The sequence below is a fragment of the Carassius carassius genome, chromosome 48, assembly GCF_963082965.1.
Source record: "Carassius carassius chromosome 48, fCarCar2.1, whole genome shotgun sequence".
Taxonomy (NCBI): domain Eukaryota; kingdom Metazoa; phylum Chordata; class Actinopteri; order Cypriniformes; family Cyprinidae; genus Carassius; species Carassius carassius.
In genome coordinates this window covers 15,115,658-15,125,902 of record NC_081802.1, presented here as the reverse complement: position 1 = coordinate 15,125,902, position 10,245 = coordinate 15,115,658, and positions in this window count along the sequence as shown.

The following is a 10,245-nucleotide window of genomic DNA, read 5'->3' as shown; positions in this document are numbered from 1 at the left end:
AAGAAATTCATAGGTTTGGAACAACATGAGAGTGCGTAAATGATGACAACATTTTCATTTTTGCATGAACAGTCCCTTAAGAGTTGACCTCCGGTTTACTGTATGTGTTTGCTTGACATAACTCTGTATAAGGAACCATGATTTGTATATGTTGTCAGTTATTAAAAAACAAACAAACAAAAAGTATTAGTTTGTGTTGAAAATAGTGTACTCATTCCAAGAAAATGGATACTAGAACTGTACTGCATACATAGTTTTCTACTACTATAGGGTATATTACTTTACACTGCAGTTTACTGTAGTAAAAACGAAATAATACTACAGTATGTAATAGTTTATCAGTTCAATATAGTTAATACTACAGTATGCTGTAGCATTCATTAACAAAGTGTTGTAAATACTATAATATATACAGTATTAATACACTTTATTATAGTATGGTTCAAAAACACTATAGTATTTACTGTGGTAAGCTACAACAATTAATAAAAAATAAAAAAAGGAGAAATTGTCTAGTCATTAGTGAACTTAAGTAGTTCAGAGCAACAGGATGCTGTTGAAAAACCCACTGACCTCCAGGCAGGAAAATTCACGTCTCGCTGTCTGAATGTTAATTTATTGTCATCAACAGGTGTCCAGCATGTCCACGGCTGCATATAGTCTATTATATTTATATAGTATAAAGGCAGAAGCAATTATTTATCATAATGTTTTTTTTTTTTGCCTTAGGGGGTTTGTGCTTTTGGCCATTAATTTGCATTATCAGTGTTGAGATGTGCTGTTCATTTGCCTGTTGTTTAATGGTGTATATGAAATGACAGCAGTTTGCATCTGAAACAAATCTCATTTTGAATAACAAAATGAAGATGAGTAATTTCTTTAAACGTGTGACACATGCCAATCTTTTACATAATGCAGTACAGGTGCATCTTAATAAATTGGAATGTCATGGAAAACTTCACAAGGAATGACTTGAGGCTGGGGTCAAGGCATCAAGAGCCACCACACACAGACGTGTCAAGGAATTTGCTGAACCACAGACAACATCAAAGGCGTCTTACCTGTGCTAAGGAGTAGAAGAACTGAACTGTTGCCATTGGTACAAAGTCCTTTTTTCAGATGAGAGCAAGTTTTGTATTTCTTTTGGAAACCAAGGTCCCAGAGTCTGGATGAAGGGTGGAGAAGCTCATACCCATACGGAAATGTAATATATCTACACATATGAAATATACATATATTAAATATATCCACATAGAAAGGGAAAACATATATGTACATATATATCTGCCCATATATAAAACCTATTAGAAAATGGAACAATTTCATATATTGACATATAAAAGTAGCCCATATATTTTATGTATGTATAATAGTGTTTTTTTAATATATGTCACATATATAATTTTCAATATACATGAAATATATTTCTTTGTATATATGTTCAAAATACAAACTAAACATATATGCATAGCATATTGCTTACATATATGTGACATATATATGTCCCTTATATGTTTTTATATAGGCTTAGTATATATTTTACATTTAAAATGAAATATATATAATATAATTTTGATTAATGTATATGCAATATATAAATTACATATAAAAACATTGTGTGCACATATTTTAAATTATATGTTCTTATATTATGTATATTACTTGCAATATATCTTGAATTAATGCATGATATAAACTAAACAAATGTAAAAAAAAAAACAAAAAAAAAAACGATTTCATTAATTTTCGTACATATTTTTAAATATAGGTTATGGATATGTACTTACAAACATGTAATGCAATGAACATGACATGCCTAAGCCTTAAATGTTAAACGGTGCAGTTATCAAAAAATAAGTAATACAGTAAAAGAGGTAAAACATTAACATTTTATTAAAACATTTTTAATTTAAAAAAGAAAAATTGTTAAGCTGTGCAAAATTAGAAAACTACTGAACACTCAACACACAACTTTTTTAGCCACCCCTAGTTGATTGGGTATAAAAAGAGCCTCTCAGAGTGGCAGTGTTTCTCAGAAGTCAAGATGGGCACATGCCTTTTGAACAGCACAGATGTGATTACATTATGACTTTTCTTAACTATTATGAAGTAACTGTTTATTTTTATTTTTTATGTCTGGCATCAGTGACATCAGTTTTTGCAGCTCTGCCAAACTTTGTTGAAAGCACCAAAAGTTTATTTTCTTTGAATGCTAGTGGAGAACCCGGGTTTACATAGCTGCATAAGTTAGAGAAATGCATTTAAATTAAGAACCCCTAGATTTTTGAAGACAAACACAACTGTATATTATTCTGTATGCATCTGCATATGTAGTGCATGTATGTACTTTCTTACATATAGATATTGATATATGGCTATTGATGAAAAAAATAAAATGTATGTTTTCAAATAGAATTTGTGTAGTATTTGTTTTTTTTATGAGCCAGTCGAGAAGAGGTAAAATAATACATTTTATAAAAGATTCGAAAATTGGATAGAAATGAAATGTGGATGTGTAGACTTAATAAAAGTTCAAACTGTTCAAATAAGGAAAACGCATGAATAAGGAAACCATAGGCGTGTGAAATGTATGTTGTTTGAATAGTTTGGCATATATAAATTAAACATATCGGTTACATATATGGTCAAAACATACAGTATTATATAAATAATAATCATAATATATGTCAATATACTAATTTAATATGCCAAATTTATATATGTTATAAACCTATATCAACATATATCTAGAGATCTGTATATATGTGATAGCAATATATTGTCTTATATTTAGCATATATGATGGCGTCATTAGCGATATAGGGACATATATGTCATATATTACATTTCCGTATGGGTAGCCCAAGTTGCTTGAAGTCCAGTGTTAAGTTTCCACAGTCTGTGATGATTTGGGATGCAATGTCATCTGCTGGTGTTGGTCCATTGTGTTTTTTGAAAACCAAAGTAATTGCACCCGTCATCTGCTGATCAGCTTGTTGTAGATGCTGATTTCATTTTCCAGCAGGATTTGGCATCTGCCCACACTGCCAAAAAGTTGGTTAAATGACCATGGTGCTGGTGTGCTTGACTGGCCAGCAAACTCACCAGACCTGAACCCCAGAGAGAATCTAAGGGCTATTGTCAAGAGGAAAATGAGAAACAAGAGATAAAAAAAATGCAGATGTTATGAAGGCCACTGTCAAAGAAATCTGGGCTTCCAGACCACCTCAGCAGTGCCACCAACTGATCACCTCCATGCCACACCGAACTGGGGCAGTAATTAAAGCAAAAGGGGCCCCAACCAAGTATTGAGTACATGTACAATAAATGAACATACTTTCCAGAAGGCCAACAATTCACTAATTTTTTTTTTATTAATTTATTTAATTGGTCTCATGAAGTATTATAATTTGTTGAGATTTGTTGGTGGATTTTTGTTAAATGTGAGCTAAAGTCATCACAATTAAAACAACCAAAGACTTAAACTACACAACTTAAATTTCACAATTTGAGTTGAATTACTGAAATAAATTAACTTATCCACGACATTCTAATTTGAGATGCACCTCTATTTACTTGGATGTGAAATCAGTTTGTTTGGCAGTGGCACATTAGTAGAGTGCACGCACGCATAGTTGTATTGTGATATTAATCTGCTTTGAATCTCTCCAGAATTTTCAACAGAGATTTGACCTTATGAAAAGAGATATTAGATTAGGTTGTGTATACAAATGTCAAATTATTTACATGATATTACTTATCCACACACATTTGACAGGTCGCGAAGCTTAAAATACAAAGGAAACAGCAGTATTGTCTTTATTATTTTTATTATCATTAAAGGGATAGAACACCCAAAAATGAAAATAATTCACTCTCATGCCATCCCAAGATGTACAGACGGACTTTCTTAGGATGAGGGCGTTTTTCTTCTAAATAAATAAAGTCAGTTATTTCTGGGGTGGCAAGTCATTTTAATTTTGAGATGGACTATCAATTAAAAATAGCCTATATTTTCATAAGTATGACTACACTTTTTTCAGACTATAGTTACTAAAGCTAGATATGTGTACTTATCAGGTCTGCCAAGTAGGAAAATGATACGACCTGCCTGACCCAACATGTTTCTTTTCATTTTTGGTTTTTGCAATTGCCGTGTCCATAGCTCTTTTTTTTTTTTCTTAAAATGCAAATATATCATGTCAAACAAAACATATGAGATCCTCCTACATAAGTCATAAGCAGACGTTTTTAAGAACCAGATCTGGATGATTAATGGGATGATGATGATGGATCGCTCCATGCTGCTGCTCTTATTTCTTTCAGGTAAATGATTATTGTAACATTACAGATTAACTTTCAGAATTTTTATTTAGAATTTTTTTAATTATTATTTTTAGATGTAGGGCATGTTTATATGTATATAAATGTGTGTGTGTGTGTGTGTGTGTGTGATGTGTATGTCAATAATGATATGATTGTTATAATAGATTTTGATACGATTTAAAAAAGTTAAATTGTGTTTTAAAAATTATATTTAACCAAAAAATATACAGTTAGTTCACCCTGTTGTTTTGACAAAAATACCTTATTTATTATTATTATGATTTCTATTTATAGTCATATATATGTCACTAAGCTTTATACAGCATAAAAACATAAAATCACTACACTTTTTTTTTTTTTTTTTTGGCTGCCAGATACTTCAGATTCTCCAGTTTAGACTGATTTGCATGTGTCACAGGGATTTAAAGAATTATGTGCTGAAGTTCAACATTCAAATGATGTCTAAGTGCAGAATTTTCATCAGGTGGTTTGTCTTTATGGTATACTTACTGGGTAGTTATATTACATATTGTGCCAGGGAATAGGCAGCCCACACATAAAATACTGTCTTGGCCCTGTTTTGGGTGCAGATATAAACTCACTACACTCTGTAGAAGAACCATTTTCGTTCCCCACAGAACCTCCCAGTGAAAACTCCATATATTTCAATACTCCAAAAATAACCATATATTATAGCGTGATTTTTTACAAAAAAAAAATAATAATTTTATAATCTACACTTTGGAAAATATAAGTTCTTTATTGGCAGCTTTGGTTCCATTGAATCTTTCCACTGCACCAATTGTTTTTTAAACTGGAAAATATTCTTTAGATTATTAAAATGTTCCTCATTATATGAAAAAATAAAATTATTTTAAATAAAGTTATTTTAAAGAGGTTATATGAATCTGCTAAAATAAAGAACATTATTTTGTGTATTTGATGTAATGAAATGTGTTTAATGCGGTTTAGGGTAAAAAAAAAACACATTTTCCACTTACTGTACATTATTGTTTTTCCTCTATGCCCCGCCTTCTGAAATCGCATAAATCTTTTTTTTTTTTTTACGAGGCTCATCTGTCTGAAAAGCGAGATGTGCTCTGATTGGGCTGCTGTCCAGTGCCTTCTGATTGGCCGAATACCTCAAGTGTATGATGGAAATGTTATGCCCCTCAACATATTTTGATATGAGACATAAACAAAAAAAAAACATTATAAACATGATCTAAACATGATTTCTAGTCATGTCCTGTTTTGGAAGGCGAAACAAAGTAGCTCTGCTTTCTCAACGAAACATCGTCACACACCTGGAGTGAGAAGAGGCCGGCTTGAGTGAGCAGAGGTGGGGGGCTTGAGAACGGTGCTGCCGGAGGATTCTACGAAAGAGTGTCCGTTTGGCTTCGTCCTACAGTGAAAGCCGATTCGGCGATCCACAGTGAAAAGTTTATATATTTCCTCAGCTACCAGCAAGGATCAGTTCCAGGCATGATGAAGTGGATATCGTCCTCTTTTGGAAAGCCAAACAAAGTAGTTTCGCTTTCACAGTGAAATACACAGCGTCTATACGAAATGATGCGGCAACAATAATACTACAACGAGAATAAAAGGTACACATTCTTTCTTTGTGTGAACATCTGGAAGGCGTTATGTAAATCTTCCCACATAGTGATGTAGAGATGTGGGGGCGTGTTAGAACGAGCCATTTTAGGGTGGTGTGGATGAGTCTTAACTTTTATAAAGAATGTTTTTGGATTTTCAACTTTAGTCTTTGCAAAATTACAGATCTTCTTTATGCACCAAGAACTTGTAATACTCCAAAGAGAAAGGAAAAATTTAAATCGCATCATATGACCCTTTTATGAACTGCTCACTGAAAGGTTCTTTTGGGAACAAAAACAGGTTAAAAAATGTTCTCTGGGTTCTGGAACCCAAAATGGTTCTTCTATGAAAGTGGTTCTCAATTCTAGTTGTCATGTACCACCGTTTGGCATGTTTTGCATGTCTCTTATTTAACACATGATTCAGATAACCAGCTCGTTAGAAGAGTGCTCCATGATTGAATGGTGTTCTGACTGACATGAACATTCATTCACAGATTTGCACTACACCATTTGCACCACACATGAAACTTACTAGAGAAGTGTGACCTCTGTAAATGAATATGATTTAAATTCACATCATGCACATTTTAATGCCTTTTAATGGAACATATACGCTCCCTTTGAACTGGAATCATGTCGGAATATCCTGTGATGTCCACTTCGCAGGGCACTAACCGCTGAATAGAACAAATGTCTGAAGTGATGAGAGAAACATATAAATGTGCCAAGCCGTAGTACATGAGGACTGGAATTGAGAACCACTATTCTATGGCATCACTGTGAAAACTCACTTTTGGAAGTATAAAGATCCTTTTTCCAGAATAAAGACCCTTTTGTGCAATGTAAAGATTTTGTGGATGTTAAAAGGTCTTAATGGAACCATGAATAGCAATAAAGAACTTTAACTTTTAGGAGTATTATTTAAAGTGTTTAAAAACAATTTACAACATCATATTGTACCAAAAATATAGTGCTGATCTAAACTGAATTGTTTTCTTCTGTTTGAACAGGATTTATAAATGAGAGGTTACTGTATGTCAATGGGCAAACATCTGCTACGCTGCTTAATACGACTGCCGCCCCTGATCTAAACACCACTTCATCTGCTCCAATACCAAATACTACAGAAACAGCTACCACTACTACCAACCCTACTACCAGCCCTGTTACTACTACTACCAGTCCTACTACCACCCCTGTTATAACTACTACCACCTCTATTACTACTACTACCAGTCCTACTACCACCCCTGTTATCACTACTACCACCCCTGTTATAACTACTACCACCCCTGTTATCACTACTACCACCCCTACTACCACCACTCTTATCACTACTACCACCCCTGTTATGACTACTACCACCTCTATTACCACTACTACCAGTCCTACTACCACCTCTGTTATCACTACTACAAGCCCTAATACCACCCCTGTTATCACTACTACCACCCCTATTACTACTACTACCAGTCCTACTACCACCTCTGTTATCACTAGTACCACTCCTATTACCACTACTACCACCCCTACTACCATCCCTATTATCACTACTACCACCCCTGTTATCACTACTACCACCCCTGTTATAACTACTACCACCCCTATTACTACTACTACCAGTCCTACTACCACCTCTGTTATCACTAGTACCACTCCTATTACCACTACTACCACCCCTACTACCATCCCTATTATCACTACTACCACCCCTGTTATAACTACTACCACCCCTATTACTACTACTACCAGTCCTACTACCACCCCTGTTATAACTACTACCACCCCTATTACCACTACTACCAATCCTACTACCACCCCTGTCATTACTACTACCACCCCTGTTATAACTACTATCACCTCTGTTATCACTACTAACATCCCTACTACCACTACTACCAGTCCTACTACCACCCCTGTTATCACTACTACCACCCCTACTACCACTACTACCAGTCCTACTACCACCGCAGTTATCACTACTACCACCCCTACTACCACCCCTGTTATAACTACTACCACCCCTATTACCACTACTACCAATCCTACTACCACCCCTTTTATCACTACTACCACCACATTAAGTGCTACAACCACCAGATCATCCATAATTACCACTTCAACTATTTTGTCAACATCATCTACCACCCCTAACCCAATTTTGACCACATCTCAACGTACAGGTATACATTTCAGAGTTCTCTTAAATTCTGGCCTGTAATACAAGTAAGACAATTTCAAGTTTTGGTCGAGGATGACTTAGTAGTTTCATTGCAGGTAATACCTGTCCAGAGGAAACACTCAAAGGTTTGACCTTCCCAGTCACTGTGATCGGTCAGATGAACTATTCAACACAGCTTTGCCCTCCAGGAACAGCCAGTGGTATGTAGTATTACAAAGTAAACAGACATAAATACAAAATATATATATATAAGCTTTAGGCCATCAGATCTCAGATCCTTTATGCTGACAAACTATTAACATTTATTCATTTAGCTGACGCTTTTATCCAAAGCGACTTACAATTGCTATATTTGTCAGAGGTTGCACGCCTCTGGAGCAACTAGGGGTTAAGTGTCTTGCTCAGGGGCACATTGGTGTCTCACAGTGGATTCAAACCCAGGTCAAACCCGGGTCTCTCACACCAAAGGCATGTGTCTTATCCACTGCGCCAACACCACCACCTATATATCGTAATTTGTGTCAGAAGTCAGAAATACAAAATATGCTAAACTGCCACTATTGGGTTTGATATTTTTTTGGTTTGTGTTCTTGAAGCAAGCATGTTTAACTCTTTTTGTGTGTCTTTCATGTCTTCTGTAGCTGGTTTTCCAATGGCCTCAGCTCAGTGTTTGAATTCACCACTTTTACCTGCATTTGGTGGAGTTAAACTTCTGGACTGTGGCTTGAACCTGGAGGTGTTAGAAAGCAGAGTCAACGTTTGTATTTATGTCTTTGAAATTCAATAGAGGACACTGGTTGACAATTTTAACAAATTCACATTCATTTTGAATGAGAAAAGTTGGTGCAAGTATTATTTTAGTATCATTAGTATTTATTAATGTTTTGAATGAGATTTATTCAATTTTATTTTTCAAATTAAGCTCTGTTAATTTTTTTATTATATGATGTCATACATTTTAATGTTAAAATTGTAGCCCATTCTATACATTTCTTGTATAAAATATAATATTTTAAGTTATTGGCAGTTTAATAGTGTAAATAAGAGTTTGATTATTGTTAGCAAACAAATTTCTTCGGGCAAAAAAAACAGGATTATATATTTGTAGTAGTCGTCAAATGTAATAAAAAAAAAAAAACTATATTACAACTGCCTCTGGTTTACTGTAGTTATTTTTTGTCAATGGTTTGAACTCTGGAATTTTGAGTGCTTTTGATTAAACAAATATTGGGACAATGGTTTTGGTTGTTTTTTTTATTAGGGGACTCTGGAACAGAATATGTACGTTGCCTCCAGTGTCCAGATGCTCACATCCAAACCTGAGCAGCTGACGCCTGAGAACATCACCTCAGCTGCTACAACTGTCAGTAACCTGCTGTCTGCCAGCATGTTAAATGAGGTAAGAATGTACAAACAATACAATATGTTCATTTGTTTGTCTGACAGTGTGACTTCATCATGTAGAAATGTAATAATATTGTAATAATAATAATGATATATCTTTTATACAGTCAGTTGCAGAGTCAGTGGTGGCCACCATCAGTCAGCTCATGCACACGGATAAAGACAGATACTCTGAAGACACTTATGATGCTCTCGAGAGGTATTTACACTCCACACATACCTGTCCTACACAAACACAACACACTGTGAATGTTTAATAATAACAAAACCACATGTTTTTTGTGTAAAGCAATTATATATATTTATATAATTTATATAATTATTTATATATATAATTAAATAATAATTAAATAATAATAATTAAATCAAATGCTCACCAAAGCTTTGGAAAAACAATAGTTTCCATGGCAACATTAATTTATTTTTGTGCAAAACATTTAGTCCTCTTACACGCACAATGTTATGTAATTAACTTTTTAAAATTAAATTACTCAAAGATTTGGATACAAAAGAAAAAAAAAATGGAAAATGAAACAAAATTGAAACAATAGTTACCATGGTATATTTTTCTTTGTGTGTAAACTTTTTTTTTTATATCAAAAATTGTTACAAAATTACAAATAAGCTTTGGTAAGTTTATTTGTTTAAATAAAACTTTAAAGGCGTCACATGATGCGGTTTCAAATTGTCCTTTCTCTTTGGAGAGTTACACGCTGTTCATGAATATGTAAG